This window comes from Dermacentor silvarum, chromosome 8 (genome assembly GCF_013339745.2).
Source record: "Dermacentor silvarum isolate Dsil-2018 chromosome 8, BIME_Dsil_1.4, whole genome shotgun sequence".
Taxonomy (NCBI): Eukaryota; Metazoa; Arthropoda; class Arachnida; order Ixodida; family Ixodidae; genus Dermacentor; species Dermacentor silvarum.
This window is the reverse complement of record NC_051161.1, coordinates 168,010,939-168,030,051: the sequence shown is the minus strand read 5'-3', so window position 1 is coordinate 168,030,051 and position 19,113 is coordinate 168,010,939.

Genomic DNA, 19,113 nt, shown 5'->3' with positions numbered 1-19,113 from the left:
GGCTCACCCCTATCCCGACCCTCCAGGCGGAAGCGCAGCTGAACACGTTCGATGAAATCGTGCACCAGCGTCGAATGGCTCGCCGCTTGAAGACTCAAGCTGTACCTGCTGCGGCGTCCTTAGCCGACTACTACAATACAATGCTACCACAGCCTGTCGCAGCCTTGCCAGAAATTCCGCCATGGCTTAAGGCACAGGCCAGCGACAACCGACCGCTGACTCACCTGCGACATTCCAACCGTCAGGTGGCGCAGGAGCCCGCCCTCACGGCCACCGGTGACTCATTAGAGGCATACGTAGACGCAGCTATCGATGGCAGCATTTTCCCCACCAGCCTCGTATGTCCCTTGATACCTGACCAGCAACAGACGTGCTCCTATATTACAGAGGCACCGTTTCCATTCGTATTGGCGGAGCGGGCAGCTATACGGGACGGTTTATCAGCCATGATACCTAAGTGAAATACCTTGTCGCCGAATAGATTGCGTATATACACAGACTCCAAGCAGTCTGTTCGAGAAAAGTGACCGGCTCCCTAGATATAGCCTGAGGCGTGCATCGACTTATCCACTCGTGCAACTGTCCTATCCGGGTACTGAGGACCCGCCGGTCTGCACCTGCCCATCAGGGCGCAGATGCGACCTCTCATCCCGCGGAAGTCCCTCAGAGCGTGCACTCATCCCTCCGTGTGGATCACACTTTCCCGGCCGCATAACTAGCCTAGAGGACGTTGCGCTCAGGAGGATCCACGTGGGCGCCGCCTTGACTCCTGCTATCCGGGCCACTTGGACGCCCGGTGTAGAACCTGCCCCTTGGTCTGCCCCTTCTGCACTGCCCCAGCCGAAGTGGCAACGCTGGATCACCTCCTGGGGACCTGTCCAGGCCTGCCCGCACCCGCCACCTGCGTGGTCTTGGCTATACCACCCAGGGCAACCACCTGACCTAACGCGTTGGATGCATGGACCTTGTACCGGCCGCTCCTGGACTTCGTCCAGGGAACAAAGTTACACCTTTTTATTTAATTTATGCCGTACGGCATTCTGGCGCCAATACAAAAAAGTGTTTCGCAGGCAAGCCAGTTTCATAAAAAATCTTGTGTAATGCTCCTTTAATGTCCGTTTACTACTTGACGGCCATGTAGAAGAATATAGCACACAAGAATATACAGGCCGGATGATCAATTTTAAGCTTTACGGAATTTTTAAGAATAGGTTGTTGCAGATAACATAATTCTAGCCCTTGAGTTGGATTATTATAAGAGACGGATATTACTTTCACGAGAAATGGAAACACATATTCAATTATTGAACGAAAATCCACTCATTTTCTTTGTAATTACATTATGGCACGTATTGCAATTTACGCAATTTAGCCGTTAAATTTGCAAGGCGTACCCGCTAGGAATGAAAATTAACGAAAGATGTTTTGAAGGGAATTACACGAATCTTCATGCATGGGGGTGTAAAATAAGCCAAAAAGGCAAGGTATCGTTTAGATTGAAAAAAAAAAAAACGTACGCAGTTCGTATGTTGGTGAGACACAAACCAGTATTGATGGTGTTGTAGGGTAGTAGTGAACGTTGGTGTGGAGTTGAGCAACTTCGGATATAAATAATATGCCGTGTTCAATCAGTGACTTGTGTAGCTGTAAGAGACGGTAATGGTATATGTTGGGTAAGCGCACGATGCGACAGCTGGTAAACTGGGGTTCACCGGCGGTTCACATTGTGTTCTATAAGGCACGGCAGCAATTTCTCTAAGCCCATTCCTCTGCGTAACTGATATCTTCATGTGCAGTACTGCCCCACATCAAAATGCAGTATTTCAGTGGCGATTCAAATAAGGCGTGATAAAACGTAAGTTTTGCTTTTAAAGACAATAAATGCGGTAATTATGTCACGATTCCGACCAGACAGGCAAGCTTACTTTGCAGACGCATCCCATAACATGAATTCGTTGAAATGTGCTCCCAAACGTTTTTACTATGTTTGTAATTTCTATGGTATGGTAAGGTAAGAGTAGAGCTGGCAGAAAGAGCTTGATTTTCAGCTCTGAAAATCGTCTCTTTAGTTCTGTTGGAGCTTATAAGGAGAAAATGTTTAATAGACCAAGGGTGGAACTTATCTAAGATGTTATTCACCTGTCTGACCAAACCATTCGCAATTGTACCTGATAAAAATAAGCTCGTGTCGTCTGCGTATATACTATACTGAATATCAGTATCTTAGTACCTATTTATATTAAACCAATATTGAATATCAATGAATAGCAAAAGGACCAAGCAGGCTACCTTGAGGAACGCCTTGTTTAATACTATTACAGGATGAGTGATGGTCACCACTAGCCACATATTGAACACAATCCCGCAAGTAACTAGATATTAAATTTAAGGAAGTAACTGGCTCACCATAAGCTGGGAGTTCTAAAAGGCGGATTTTGTTGTTAATTATGTCAAACGCTTTCGAGAAATGTCTAAATATTCCTAAAGTACTTATTTTGAGTCCTATATAAATAATACTGAGTTTCTTTTGTTTGAGCAACAGAACTTCAGTAGAAAAAGTTTCTCTAAAGCCAAATTTTCTACTGGTTAATAAACCGTATTTTTTCAAAAAATTTACAAAGACGTGCACACACCATTTCCTCTAATTATTTTGGGAAAAATGGTAAACTAGATGTGGGCTTATAATTATTGTGAACTTTCTTGGCACCTCCTTTATGAAGAAAGACGACTTTCGCGTTTTTCATCACTGATGCAAGAATACCAGTACGGAGAGACAATTTATAAATGTATGTTAGGATTGGGCAAATAACATCTATAACACACAATACAGATTGCATTTTCAATCCAAAAGCGTTTGCGCCTCTGATCACTTTCATACTAAATAAATGATGAAATAAATGATGATAGCATAATTATGATAGGATGACGAAGAAGGAATGACGTCGACAGATCGACGAAGGTGAGATGACAACAATGGAATGAGAGGATGCGATGGTGGTGATCACTACGGTAAAATGACAGTGCGGCAACGACCTTCGCCATGATGTGACTAGGATGTGTACTCGGCAGGCGCTCATGCCACTGCTCCCGCGTTCGTCGTCTGCTTCCACAGCTTACTGCGTCGCCGCTAAGCGTTCCAGCGTAGACTTTCACTTCTGTTCTGTCGTCGTAACGGGGAGGCGGCGTTTACGGGGGTATGAGCCATTGCGTAAGGGGGCATGAGCCATTCGTGAGCAATTGACGACGTATCCTAACGCATTTGAGCAACGCCACCCCGAACGCGCTCGGGAAAGGTCGACGTGCCGATTCTATCGTGAGGGCTTCCGAAGCCTATGCGAAACTTCAGCACGCTGTTGAGACCAAATGTCAGCGTCGTCTTACCCTCCAGGAACCCGACAACGGTGGTGCACGCCTCGGCCACGCTAGCGCCCACTTCCGCGGTGCGACGGCCAGGTTTCACCGCGAGTTTCTAAACGAGAACGCTCATGCTAGACATGTTGGGTTGGGTGATGCCCAACAACGATACGCTCATTCACATCGTGGGGGCAATGTTCACTACAGCAGACCCACCATAGTCACAGCTTCGCTGGCTTCCACCTTCACAGTAGTGTCAGGGCTGTGAATTTTGTTATTGGAAGCACCAAAATAATAGCCTAAACATTTGGGGACCTACATAAGTTTTCGTTTCCACAAAGTCCCAGCGTACATTATAAAGTAAACTCTGGAAGCGTTTCCAAGAATAAAGCGGTACTCATTAAACTTTCACAATGTATTGACACGTGTACGTGTTTAGCTTTCACCGGCCAACAGATGTTAAACGTTATCGCTCAGCGCAGGATGCGCCTGAATGTATCGGAAGTTTCTCGAACGTTATCGATGCTTCTATCCATTGTCTGTTGCACCGACGCTTATGTAATCTGATTATATGAGCGACGCGAATTCTCTAGTACTTTCTGGATTACACGCGGGCACCAGGGATTACACTGGAACCTTCGATGACTCATGTATAAAAGCCGACGCGTTTCGCCGCTGATCAGATTTCGACAATCGCCGACTGTGTTCCCCGCTATCATAGTGCTACGAGCGCAACTAGCTTTGGTGGGCACGGGCTCGCCCAATAAAAACTTCGTTTCGTCATTCACAGTTTTGCGTCTGTTTTCTTCACCGTCACTACTATACGTGACATCTGGTGGAGGTGCTCCTTGGCTACCCGCAGAACTTTGGGAAGGATCGGCATCGTCGGCAGACTAGCACTTACAAGGGACATTGCCAGGAGTGTACCAGAGAAAGGAAAAGAACGATGTGTGGTGGACATGATACTTGGTAGCGCAAAACTCGAAATAAAAGACAACGGTGAAAGACGAGAGGAAAGGAAAGACGAGCGCTACACTCACAACTGTTTATTTCGGCGCAAGGCTTGCTATATATACACAAACATACGCATGCGCAAACGCAAGAAACACACAAAGGGCGCCGGTCAGCCGAAGGCAGAGTAGTCACTTTATATGCTTAACAATCTCATTTCTGAATCATACAGTGTCACGGTCGTTTGACTAACGCAGGCTAGACCATTGATTTGGATGTGGTAGGCCTCTAACAGTTCACGAGCGGTTTTGTTCTTACTTTTGCCTAGGATCCTGACATTAAAAAACAGCGGTTCACAGTCGGGACAAGACCTGCAATGCGCAGACAAGTGCGCGGTGGTATCCTTCTTTAAAAGATTTGCGTGCTCTCTCATTCGGTCGTTGACGCAGCGCCCCGTTTGCCCAATGTAGCACTTGCCACAGCTGAGGGGAATGAAATAAACCACTCCAGTGGAACAATGCACGTAGCGCTGAACGTGCTGTACTGTGCACCCGTTATTAGCGCCACCCGTGATTCGAAGGCAGAGACGGGCCAGCTTGTTCGGGGCGGAAAAAACCACTGGTACTCCGTACCTGTTTGCCACCTTCTTAAGGTTGTGGCTAACCTTGTGAAGGTATGGCACCACTTGTGCCTTTTTTCGAGCGTTGCGCTCGACTTCATCGCCCACCTTAGGCTTTTTGTTGCCTTTCAGCTTCTGGAGCAAAGATTCCCCTACGGACGTTCAACACCGAGCGAGGGTAGCCGGCTTTTAAAAGCCGCTCAATCTGATCGAGCGGCTTTTAAAAGCCGGCTACCCTCGCTGGTTATGATGTCGCAATGCAGGAAATATTATGTAGGCAATAATGTTTAGCACTGCAGCGTATTAGCCACTTGTACTTGTATAAAGGACGTTTTATTCATCCTGCCTGAATGATTAACTCTTCGATAAATGTTCTAGCTTCATTTCACTGAAGACCAATTTGAGCCGCGCATATTACAAGAACTTGGAAAAAAGAAAGCTGAAGCCCAACGCAGTTCCAACAATTTTCTCTCACCGACCTGTCGTGAAGCACAGGAATCCCGCTCGACAGCGGCATGAACCACAAACTGACAGTCGTAAGTGATTGCTGCTGCTCGCTCCCTGTCTCGCCTCTAATAATTTCAGCAATAATGATCTCGGTCGCTTAACGACGCAGCCAACGACACTATGATTCTTTATGCAGAGCCTGTCGCCACCGAATGCTTGTCAGCAATCTACAATGCGTCGGCAATAGGGCCCCCGCTAATCAAAATCACAATTTTAACTATCCTACTACATAACTTAACGCTATGTCGGTGTGAACTATCAAAATACCTTATCCAGAGGCGTTTATTTTGCCTAAAATATAGAATGCCTTCTCCGATAGATATACCGAGTATTTTTTGAGCTTCATTGACACCGACGCCTAAAGAATAATCTGTAAATACCTTTCCTCAGCTTCAGTTATTGTGGGCAATGAGTGGTTGCGGGCACCCCTTCATCGCACTGAAATTGCGCAACCGTCCTATTCAACGCAGAAACCACGGCGCAAAAGCTACTTTGACATTGAGACAAATACATGGACGGACGATGCACTCGCCAGTAATTCATTATAAGAAGGCACGCTGAATATAATACCTGCGGTGCACATGCGCGCACATGCGAGACAAAACTGCCAAACACAGAGCGATTTGCCATAAGCAATACTAGATCAGATGCACAAAGTAAAGCAGCGTATCATGTGGCAGAAAAAATAACTGGAGTATAAAATTCGCCTCAAAGCTCCTTTTACATCAGTGTGTGTCATTCATACGGCTTTAAGATGCAACCAACCTCCTCGTAAACGTTGCCTTTAGCTTCTCCATGCTGTTATCACCATTTTTCAAAATTTTCTACGCCATTGGGGCGCACAACTGGCCCAAAATCATGTGCCTCCATCGAATTCTAAGCCCGTCCGCGGGAGCCCAGGCGAAATAGCGTGCCGTGCGCAGCGCGCGCAGCTGGCGGGCGAGGAGAATAGAGGAAAGCGCGGCGGAGAGGAGAGTGTCGCTACTTTCAAGATCAAGGGGCTTTACTCTTTCCTTCTCGTTCCCGACGCGCGCTCTCTCTCTGGTCCGTAGCTAGGGGCGCTGTGGTGCACACGGGCCATATAAGTGCTGTATATAATGTACACATGTACAGTATATATATATATATATATATATATATATATATATATATAGTATATGTATGCCACGCTCCGACTTCGGGAAGCCGGCTTCCGGTTCCGTTTCCGGCTTCCAGAGAACGCTTCCGGTGTTTTGCCCGAATGCTCCCCCGGCCGGTACTTCGCCCACTCATCATCATTCACTTCGTGGATATGCGGTGTTTTTTGGGGGGGGCCACGTCATCAGCAAGTCTCGAGTGCGCCCTGATCCTCAGAAAACTGCAGCCATCACTGACTTTCCTCCGCCCGCAGACATGAAGGCAGTGCGTAGAGAACTTGGACTGTGCGCCTATTACAGGCGCTTCGTCAAGGAATTTTCACGGATCGCCGAAGCACTGACGTAGTTCACGAAGGCCGACGTCGAGTTCAAGTGGGAGACGCCGCAAGTCAAAGCCTTTGAAGAACTAATGCGACACCTGCAGTCGCCAATACTTGCGCATTTCGACAAAAATGCCGATACCGAAGGCCACACCGACGCAAGCAGCGCAGGACTCGGCGTCGTACTTGTGCAGAGGACTGACGGACTAGAAAGGGTTGTACGTTACGCTAGGCGTTCGCTGTTGAAGGCGGAAGCAAATTATTACACAACAGAAAAGGGGAGCAAGCCATCATCTGGGCTACATCAAAGTTTCGCCCTACCTCTACGGCAGGTCCTTCAATGTTGTGAGTGACCACCACGCTTTGCAATGGCTAGCTAACTAGAAGGATCCTTCAGGTCACCTCGCACGATGGAGTCTGAGACTTCAATCATTCGACATCACCGTCGTTTACAAGTCCGAGCGAAAGCAAGCTGACGCCGACTGCTTGTATCGCGCCTCCGTCGAAGCCCCGCCACAGGACGTCCAGGATGATGACACTTTCTTGGGACACATCAGTGCCGACCAATTCGCGGAACAACAACGAGCCGAGCTCGAACTAAAGAGCCTTGTAGACTACCTAGAGGGGAAGACCGTCGTTGTGCTGGAGGTGTTCAGGCGAGGATTGGTGTCGTTTTTCATGCAAAATGACATTCTCCTAAAGAAGCATTTCTCGCCACTCCGAGCCAACTACCTCCACGTGGTACCCTCTGCATTGCGTCCAGAGGTTCTGCAAGCTCTGCATGACAACTCGACGGCTGGACACCCCGGTATTTTCCGCACGCTTGTGAGAATACAAGAAAAATACTACTGGCCTCGCCTCACTGCCAACGTCGCCAATTACGTAAAGACATACCGAGACTGTCAGCGACGAAAACACCGCCGATAAGGCCAGCCGCACTTCTACAGCCGATCGAACCACCTTGCCGACCGTTCCAGCAGATCGGGATGTACTTGCTGGGGCCTTTCCAGAGGTCGACGTCCGGGAATAAAAGGATCGTCGTAGCTACGGACTACCTCACCCACTACGCGGAAACAAAAGCCTTGCCCAAAGGCAGTGCCGCTGAGGCAGCCAGATTCTTCATTGAGAACATCCTCCTGCGAAGCGTTGCCCCAGAAGTCCTCATCACTGACAGAGGTATGGCCTTGACGGGAGATCTTAATCAAGCCATCCTGCGGTACAGCCAGACAAGCCATCGCCGTACTACCGCCTACCACCTGCAGACGAATGGCCTCGGTGAGTGCCTAAATAAGACCATCGCCGACATGCTGGCAATGTACGTCGACGTCGAACACAAGACGTGGGATGCCATCCTTCCGTACGTGACCTTCGCATACAACACGGCCGTGCAAGAAACGACGCAGATGGGGCCGTTCACCCTGTTGTACAGAATGAACGCGGAAACGACGCTGGACGCCATGCTACCGGACGTAACCGACGAAGACAATCTCGACGTTGCCACCTAGTTGCAGCACGCCGAAGGAGGTCGACAGCTCGTCCGTCTGCGCATCAAGAACCAGCAGAGGACCGATAGCCGACAATACAATCTTCGATGAGGCTACGTCGAGTACCAGTCCGGCGACCATGTTTGGGTCTGGAATCCGATACGCCGACGAGGACTTAGCGAGAAACTGTTACGACGCTATTTAGGACCCTAAAAGATCATCCGACGTATTGGACGTCCTGCCAGACGGCATTTCGCAATCACAGCGGCGGCCCGCATGACCTGAAGTCGTCCACGTGGTGCGTCTTAAGTTCTACGCCCGCTGACGAACTTGGGGACTTTATTGCTTGTTGTTTTTGTTTTTTTCTTTATTACGCGTGGTTGGTGTTTTCGCTTTCGTGTTTGTAGCATCGGGACGATGCTTTTTCACGGGAGGGTATTGACACGTGTACTTGTTCACCTTTCACCGGTTAACAAATGCTAAACGTTATCGCTCGGCACCGGACGCACCGGCATGTATCGGAAGTTTCTCGAACATTATCCTATCCTCTATCCGTTGTCTGGTGTCACCGATGCTTATGTAATCTGATTGTATAGGCGACGCAAATTGTCTAGTACTTTCTGGAAGACACGCGGGCACCAGGGATTACTCTGAAACCTTCGATGACTCGTGTAAAAAGCCGACGCGTTTCGCCGCTGATCACAATTCGACGATCACCGACTGTGTTCGCCGCTATCGTGGTGCTACGAGTGAAACTTGCTTTTGATGGCACAGGTTCGCCCACTAAAAAGTCTGTTTCGTCATTCACAGTATTGCGACTGTTTTCTTCACCGTCATTACTACGTGACAGTATTTACAGTGTGAAAATATCTGACACAATAAATCAACAAAATGTAACTGGTAGATTTTTATTTGGCCGTAATGAATGAAAACGAGTTGTAATGAAGTTTTTTATCATTGATGGCTCTTGTGGCTATTCTACGAAGGATTCTTTGGGCAACTGGACACATTCTAGGTAACTTTTTTTTCATAATGAGCCTTCCGCCATCCAAACGGTTTCCTGTCTTCAATTCCATTGCAGTGCAATGATTTGTCTAACTCATCGTCATTTTGATCCTATTCTTTGAAATTTGTCCTTTGCCGCAACTTCCAACACCACTTATATACTTTCCCTTACTTTCCCTTGCAGGGCCGCTGTCAAACTACCTGCACCGCCTCCATTCGAACATCGGATAGTTCGTCTATCACGTGACCACGATCACCTCTAGGAATCATCATCATCATCCTATTTTTATGTCCACTGCAGCACGAAGGCCTTTCCCTGCACTCTAACATCAGTTGAGGCTACAACCGCTTGTCCAAGTCTGTTGTCCTTAAGAACTGCAACAGTGCCCTCGTCGCCTTACGCTGCGATGGCTTGGGATATTGGATAACACTATTTGGTCTTGCGCTAGCTGATTCCAACGGGGATTCGTGTAGGAATACACTCATAATAACCAGGGCACAACGTTAACCATGCTCTCCCAGGGTCACGAGGACACACATATATATATTGTGAGCGCTAACTGTGCAGTTCATCATCGTCTTCATGTGTATATACCCATCCTCATGATCATCATCATTTTGTCGGGTTGGTGTTCGTGGGCTGTCTCGCGCTGTGTGACAATAGAAGAGCTTTGTCTTCGCCCCGGGCGTCGTCTCACAAGTGGTGGAGCGTGCGTTGATATCCCCGTCCTCTTGCTCTACCGGTCACCCTTGGAGCTCCGCTCTGGTCGACGGTGGTGCTCGCCAACACCAGTCATGGCACAAACAACCGCATCCACTGCTGCTAACAGCTCAGCTCCGCCAGCTGGGCCTATTTGGCCCGTCACCGCACCGCAACGCGACCCTCAAGTTTTTTCTGCCCTTCGCGGCGAAGACGTGGAAGACTGGCTTGACCGGTACGACAGGGTGAGCGCTTGCAACCATTGGGTGAGTCAAACAAGCTCCGCAACGTTGCCTTCTACCTGAGGCAGGTCGCCCAAACTTGGTTTTTCAACCACGAACGTGACTTCCCTGATTGGTCAGCATTTACGGCGTAGCTGCGTCAGATATTCGGCACATCTGCTGGGTGCTCCGATGTAGCGAAACAGAAGCTCGCTACCCCCCGCAGGGGCGTCTGCGCAGCAGGCGTTTGGTGAGTTGCGCCACCACGTACCCGAGCACACGAGGGTTGGACCCTCCCGCGTCTAACCGTGCGCGGCCTAGCCGTGTCCGGGGAAAAGGGGATCCTGGGGGTTGAGCCGACGCTGAGTGTTTGGACCTTTAAGGCCCCTCGGCAGAGGCAACACACCCCTTTGGCCTCGGCTTCACGTAGACGGCACCCCCGGACTGACCCACCCGGGGGAAATCGGTGGTCGCCTTTTCCTATCCGCCTCTCCAACCTTTTGCTTTCCTGTCTCCTTTCTTTTACTATCCTATCATCTCCTCTCTTCTGTTATTTCTACATTTTCATAGGTGGCTTGGGTTAACCCTGTGTATGTGCCCTCTCTTGGGTATTTTATATTGGGTTATAGCAGCAATGCACGGCTGGCGTCTGCAGCCTTACACGTTAAGTGCTGCAGCGTCCCCTAGTTGGGCTCCGTGGTGGGTGGCCGCCTTGCCGCCGAAATAAACGAAAATAATATGGGAACGCCTGCATTTCCCTGTTTACTTGATCGTCACCCTCACAAGAGGGGACGCACCGAAGAACTAATAAGCCTATTCAAACCGAGAGAAATCTTTCCCCGTTTCCAAGTTGTTCAGAGCGAAAAAACAGAAAAACCAGCTAGAACCGTATCACCTTTTCTAGTCGCAAAAGGCCTGACTGAAGCCCTTGGCCCTGGTTATAAGGTTACCAAAATGGCGAGCGGGGACCTCCTCCTTGAGATCCGTGATAAAGAACAGCACAGTAAAATAAACAAGCTTGTGGCATTTGGCGACATACCTGTTACCGTTTCACCGCATCGGTCTATGAACACAGCACGTGGAGTAGTGTCTGATGCAGATCTCATCGACTTGTCCGAAACCGAACTATTGGAAGGCTGGAAAGAACAAAACGTAACAAACGTACAGCGCATCGTTATCAGAAGAGACAATAAAGAAATTCCCACAAAACACCTCATCCTGACCTTTGCCACTTGCGATCTGCCACAAACCATAGAAACCGGATATACGAAGATAGCTGTCAGGCCATGCATTCTTAATCCCAGAAGATGCTTCCAATGTCAAAGATTTGGCCACGGCTCGCAGAGCTGCCGTGGCAGATTGACATGTGCGAAATCTGGAACCCAAGGTCATGCCTCAGACAACTGTGAAGCGACACCTCACTGTGTAAACTGTGATGGTGAGCATCCAGCTTACTCCCGGTCTTGTACGAACTGGAAAAAAGAAAAAGAAATCATCACTCTCAAAGTCCGTGAAAACATATCGTTTAAGGAAGCACGCAAAAGGTGCTCACCATTCCACACGACCACTTACGCTGATGCGGCGCGTCAAGGGGCAGCGTCGCAGCGGCTATTGCCACCTGCCCAGCCCGCGCGCAGCGAGCTGTCGCTTGTGGCTCCTGCCCCTAGGGTGGAAGTAGCGAAGTCTACTCCACCCGACCAGCAAACAGGCCCGGTTACCCTAGGGTTGCCGGCACCACAACAGCCCTCGGTAGCAGCCTGCGCTACGCGTAACGAACCTGCAGGCCCGCCAGCAGCTCCCACGGTGGGTGCAGTCAAGGCTGCCTCACCCTCACGGGCCCCTGCTGGCGCTGGCAACAGCCGGCGCAGCTCAGGCCCAAAGGCAACCCCATCGACCTCCGGGATGATGGGCGCAAATGTCTCGTCCTTCGCGGCGAGACTTTCTCGTGAAACTTCTCGCTCGCAAGAGCGCGTGTCCGGCGCCTCACAAGAGGCAATGAACACCACACCCATCCTGACGGCGCACCAAGCGCCTAAGGAGCGGCGAGGTTCGCTCGACCGCTTCAGAAAGGACAAATCCCGCGTTACAGGGCCTGGAAAGGGCTCTGTAATCTAAGGCAACACTTCCTTTTTTAGTACACACAGCACCCATTTACATTCAGTATGGATACACAAATCATACAATGGAACATCAGAGGCCTTCTTAGGAACCTCGATGATGTACAAGAACTTCTCCACGAACATAATCCAAAAGTGCTGTGTGTACAGGAAACTCACTTAAAATCGGAACATGCGAACTTTCTCCGACAGTATGTTACGTTTCGTAAAGACCGCGATGATGCTCGTGCATCCTCAGGCGGTGTTGCCGTTATAATTGACAAAAGCATAGCGTGTCAACGTTTGAAGCTGCAAACGCCACTTGAAGCAGTGGCAGTCCGACTTGTTCTCCTAAACAAACTCGTCACAATCTGCTCGCTTTACATACCCCCACATTACCGCTTACACAAACACGAATTTCAGTCCTTGATAGACGAATTGCCAGAGCCCTATCTTGTTCTGGGCGATCTCAATGCACACAACAATATGTGGGGCGACGCTCGCATCGATGCGCGAGGCCGTCTAATTCAAGATTTTCTGTTCTCATCCGGTGCTTGTCTGCTTAACAAAAAAGAACCTACATATTATTGCCTTGCAAACAAAACATTTTCCTCTATAGACCTCAGCATAGCTTCTCCTTCCATATTGCCTGAACTTGAATGGAAAGTTATAAAAAACCCTTACGGGAGCGACCATTTCCCAATACTGCTGAGAGCACCAAGACAATACGAATCTCCACCACATGCTCCTCGGTGGAAGGTCAATGCAGCGGACTGGGATAAATTCCAAGCACTTACCAGTCAGCTCTCGTGGGCTGACATTTCATCGCTCGGAATTGACGGTGCCATCGAGTATTTGACTAATTTCATAATTGACGCAGCTTCTAAGTGTATTCCCCAAAAAAGTGGACTTTCTAGCAAACGCCGTGTTCCTTGGTGGAATGAACAATGCCGGAACGCACGTAGGCAGCAGAACAAAGCATGGAGGCAGCTTCGCGATTATCCTACTGCTGAAAACCTTGTCAGTTTCAAGAAAATCAAGTCCCAAGGTAGGAGAACACGCCGACAAGCCAGGAGAGACAGCTGGCAAACATTTTTATCAAGTATGAACTCGTACACGGATGAGGCCAAGGTTTGGAACAGGGTGAATAGAGTAAGAGGACGACAAACACATCCGCCTCCCCTGGTACACACGCAGGGAGACAGCCTGGAGGACCAGGCGAACCATCTGGGTGCACATTTTGAACATGTGTCCAGTTCATCACACTATTCTCCAGCGTTTAAAAGATACAAATCAGTAATAGAAAAACAAAAACTGGACCGAAAGAGCACCGGAAACGAGCCATATAACCTACCCTTCTCCCTAGCAGAGCTGCATGCATCACTCACCTGTTGCAACCAATCTGCCCCAGGCCCTGACCATATACTATATGACATGTTGAAAAACCTACCCTCTGAAACGAAGAAAACCCTTCTCTGTCTCTATAACTCTATATGGACCTCCGGCGAGATCCCCTCTGCCTGGAAAGAGGCCATAGGGATCCCTATCCTGAAGCAGGGCAAGGATCCATCGTCCGTATTGAGTTACCGGCCCATAGCTCTAACAAGCTGCCTCTGCAAAGCTTTCGAGAAAATGATAAACCGTCGTCTGATACATTTCCTAGAATCAAACAAGCTGCTTGACCCATACCAGTGTGGTTTTCGCGAGGGTCGATCCATCATTGACCATTTGATACGTATTGAGGCACAGATACGTGAAGCTTTTGTTCACAAACAATTCTTTTTATCTGTATTCCTAGACATGGAAAAGGCCTACGACACCACATGGCGGTTTGGAATACTGAGAGACCTCTCCCACTTTGGTCTACGTGGTAATATGTTAAATGTCATTGAAAGTTATCTGCTGAATCGCACATTCCGTGTTCGAGTTGGCAATGCATTATCACGACCTTTTGTGCAGGAAACCGGAGTGCCACAGGGTGGGGTGCTCAGTTGCACTCTCTTCATTATAAAAATGAATTCCTTGCGTCTATACATCCCACGGAACATGTTTTATTCAACGTATGTCGATGATGTACAGATTGGATTTAAATCATGCAACCTTGCAATCTGTGAGCGGCAGGTTCAGCTTGGTCTGAACAGGGTGGCTAAATGGGCAGACGAGAATGGGTTCTGCCTAAATCCACAAAAGAGCACCTGCGTCCTTTTTTTCTCGAAAGAGAGGACTGTACCCTGACCCCGACGTTGACCTGCAAGGACAGAGTCTACCTGTAAAAACGGAACACAAATTCTTAGGCATAATTCTTGACACAAAGCTAACATTCATACCACACCTAAAACATCTAAAAAACAAATGCATGAAAACAATGAATATTTTAAAAGTGTTGTCACGCACTACATGGGGTAGTGACAGAAAGTGTCTGTTAAACTTGTATAAAAGCCTCATACGAACACGCCTAGACTACGGGGCCATAATTTATCAGTCAGCCACCCCAACCGCGTTGAAGATGCTGGACCCCGTCCACCATCTAGGTATTCGCTTGTCTACAGGTGCCTTTAGGACAAGCCCTGTAGAAAGCCTTTACGTGGAATCCAATGAGTGGTCACTCCACTTGCAGAGGACCTACACAGCTTTTATGTATTTCCTTAGAGTGAATGCAAACAGTGAACATCCCTCATATTCCACCGTAAATGATTTGTCCAGCTCCCACCTCTTTCATAACCGACCTGCAGTACGAGAACCCTTCTCGTTGCGTGTGAGAAGTCTGGCTGAGGAAATGGATGTCCCACTCTTTGAACATCGTCTAATGCCACCCACTATAGAGGTCTCACCGTGGCAGTGGCAGATTGTAGACTGTGATTTGTCTTTTTTACATGTTACGAAGCACGCCCCGGTTACACACATTCGAATGCACTTCCTGGAACTGCAGCATAAATACTCCTGTCCGGAATTCTACACCGATGCATCAAAGTCTCATGCTGGCGTCTCTTATGCAGCGGTTGGTCCATCATTTTCAGATGCCGACGCCCTGCACCCCCTAACGAGCATTTTCACAGCAGAGGCTTATGCAATACTGTCGGCTCTTAAATACATCAAAGAATCGAAAATACCAAAAGCAATCATCTACACAGACTCACGAGCGTAGTAAAAGCCTTAAAATCTCTTAAGAGGCACAAAAATCCTGTAATAGTATCGCTTTATTCATTCATATGTAGTATTTATGCGTCTGGGCAGCATGTTGTCGTGTGCTGGGTGCCAGGACACCGAGACATCGAGGGAAATGTACTGGCAGACCAGCTTGCCACATCCATCAAGGCAAAAGCTGGCAACACATCTATGCTCGTCCCTGTTCTCGATATGAAGCCATATCTACGCAAGAGACTTCGAGTCCACTGGCAACGTTTGTGGGACGGCCAGACTCATAACAAGCTTCATTTAATTAAGCCCAGTTTAGGGAACTGGCCATCGACCACGAAATCTAGAAGAAATGATGTCCTATTCTGTAGGCTCAGAATAGGACACACTTACGGCACACATAATTACCTGTTGTCTGGAGGCGAACCCCCGACCTGTACTAGATGTGGGGAAGCACTTACTGTACTTCACATCCTAGTACAGTGTCCAATAATAGAACCTGAAAGAAAAAAGCACTTTGTTCAAGCCTATAAAGAGAATATACCCCTTCATCCAGCGATGTTTTTACATAACAACCCGATATTTCAGAACGATTCAGTTTTAGCCTTTTTAAACGACATCGACATTTTGCAACTTCTTCGCCCGAGAGATTCGTAGCGGCATCCTCTTTCAGAGGACGCTGCTGCGACCGCATATTTGAAATGCACTCTCCTCCAGGCACTTGCTCCTAAGGGTCTCTGTGAGGCAGTAGTGCCTTGTATCGGTTACACCTTTTTTTACACTATATTCATTGTGCCCCTATCACGTCATTGTCATGATTTTATTAATTTTGTCTGTTTTATGCACCTTTAGTGCGCAAGATTTTAGGCCCCTTTACAGCCACCCTACACCTACCCACTGTCATTGATCATATCATTGCTCACTCAGTACAATACGTCTTGGCGCCCTTTGGCCATAGCTGGCCCTTGCGCCACAAAACAACATATATCATCATCAGAAGCTCGCTACCCGCATCCAGGGAGCCGAGGAATCCTATACCTCTTACATTGAAGACGTTCTCGCTCTCTGCCGTCGCGCTCAGAGTGACATGCCCGAAGAGGAACGTATCCGCCATATGCTGAAGGGCATAAACTCCATTGCCTTTAACGCTCTTGTAGTACAGAGCCCCATTTCAGTTACTGACATTATCACGACATGCCAACGCCTTGCAACGATCTGCCCCTTTCGTCTTCCACGCGCCTCCTGCGACGCTCACCTTACCGACAACGACTAGTTGCGAGCGCTTATCCGCATCATTGTGCGAGACGAGCTTCACGGCCATGGTACAGCCAACACCGCCATTGCGTCTCTGCGCGCTCCTCCTCCCAATTTGCGCACCGCCGCCACGGCCTAAAGGAATCCGACGTCATGTGCATCATACACGCTTTAATCATAAGCCGCATTACCTATCACGTACCTTACCACCGACTCACCCAAAACCAAACAAACCAGCTAGACACACTCATACGAACAGCGGTGAAAACGGCGACAGGCCTTCCTATCTACACTTCAACAGCCAGACTATTACAGCTTGGTTTGCATAACACCATGGCCGAATTAATCGAAGCCCAGAAAGTCGGGCAGATCAAACGACTGAAACGTACATCGACAGGAAGGCACGTACTCAGACAATTACGCTACCCAACATCAGAGTTTTCCCCACGAGAGCCCCTGTCAATCGCTCCAAACATCAAAGAAAACATTACAGTGGCCCCCATACCTCGTAATATGCACCCCGAACACCATAAAGGCAGGCGCACTGCACGTGCAATGGCACTGCACCGAGCATAGTGCAACGACCTCGACACCTTCTATACAGACGCCGCGTACTACCCCGACAATACAGCCAAAGTGGTAGCGGTGGCCGACTGGAGGGGCGAAGCAATATTATCAGCCACAATACGCACTGACAACTGCACGGAAGCCGAAGAATGTGCCATAGCCCTCGCCATCAGCGCTCAACCCCCAGATAAGATCATACATATTCTTACAGATTCCCAGCAAGCATGTCGAAACTACGCACAAGGACGGATTTCACCGATCGCTCATAAAATTCTACACAAGAAGCAAAACATTCAACTAGTTCACCTAGTCTGGACACCTGGGCATGCGTCTCTCCCTGGCAATGAGCGCGTTCATGCGGCAGCCCGAGGCCTAACCCTCCAGGCACCGGTGGAAGACCAGTCCAACCCAGACAAGGTGGAAACGATACCGCTTACATACACGCATATACTACAACACCACAGACTATCCCGTAGAACATTCCCTCCACCACACGTGAAGCTAAACCATGCAGATGCAGCCGCTTGGCGTCAGCTCCAAACTAATACGTTCCCCAGCCTTGCTCTCCGCCACACTTTTTACCCTAGCCAGTACCCCGACAAATGTCCTTTCTGTGGTGGTCACCCAAACCTCTACCATTCTACGTGGGAATGCTCCAAACCATCCGGCTTACCAAGAATACCCAACCCCTCCGCATCCCAGTGGGAAGCCGCTCTTTCCAGCACAGCCTTCGACGACCAGCGATGCCTGATCGACCGGGCCAGCCGGATAGCAGCAGCATATGGGGCCCTGGACTCAGGGCTCCACCCTCTGGGACTTCGTTTTAAAACGTAAAATAAAGTTTTCTACTACTGCTACTGCGCGAGATCATCAAAGAACTGGCATCCATGCCAAGTGTCACACATGCCCGGTCCTCTGCGCCTGTTTGTGCACCTTCTTACGCCGAGATTGCTTCGCGGCCTGCGGTCCCAGTTCCATCTGCACCTGCCACCGTTGTCTGCGACCACCTGGCCTCGATGGCGGCGAAGGCCCCCGTGCAACCATACGACTCTACCTGGCGCCCTTCCCGCCCAGTATGTTTCTACGGTGGCATATGTGGTCATATCTCTCGTTTCTGCCGCCGGCGCCAGCATGATGAACGACGTGGCTATTCCGCCTATGAGACTATGTGCCCAGATAGGACGTCTACGTTCCAGGACCCTATATATCCTCGTCACGTCGCTCACCCTCACCTCCGTTGTCCCAAAACATGTCCCGGTCTTCTCGCCCACCCTGTCGTTGTTCCCCGTATCCGTTCCGCCGTACTTCATCGCCATTGCGTCCTGCCTCCACTTCTTTCGACAACCATGCGGAAAACTAGACGCTGCAGTTTTCGAGGAGAAACTGCTTGTTTGCGAACTGTCCCAATTCCTCCTGCTCGCCCGACTAATTTACTCGCTGTTTGTGTGGAAGGTGTTTCTGTCGACGCTCTTATTGACACTGGCGCCACCATTTCTGTTATTCATCGCGCACTACGCTTCCGTCTACGAAAAGTGAAAACTCCGTATGTTGGTCCGGTCTTATGTGGCGCCAATGACAGTCCGATTTACCCTACCGGACAGTGTACTGCCCGTGTCCTCATCGATGGAATTCGCGATCATATACAGTTTACTGTGCTTCCGTCGTGCGCTCATCCGATCATCTTAGGCTGGGATTTCTTGTCAGCTGCATCTGCTGTCATTTTGTGCGGACAACCACTTATACATATTGCGGACACCGAACTCT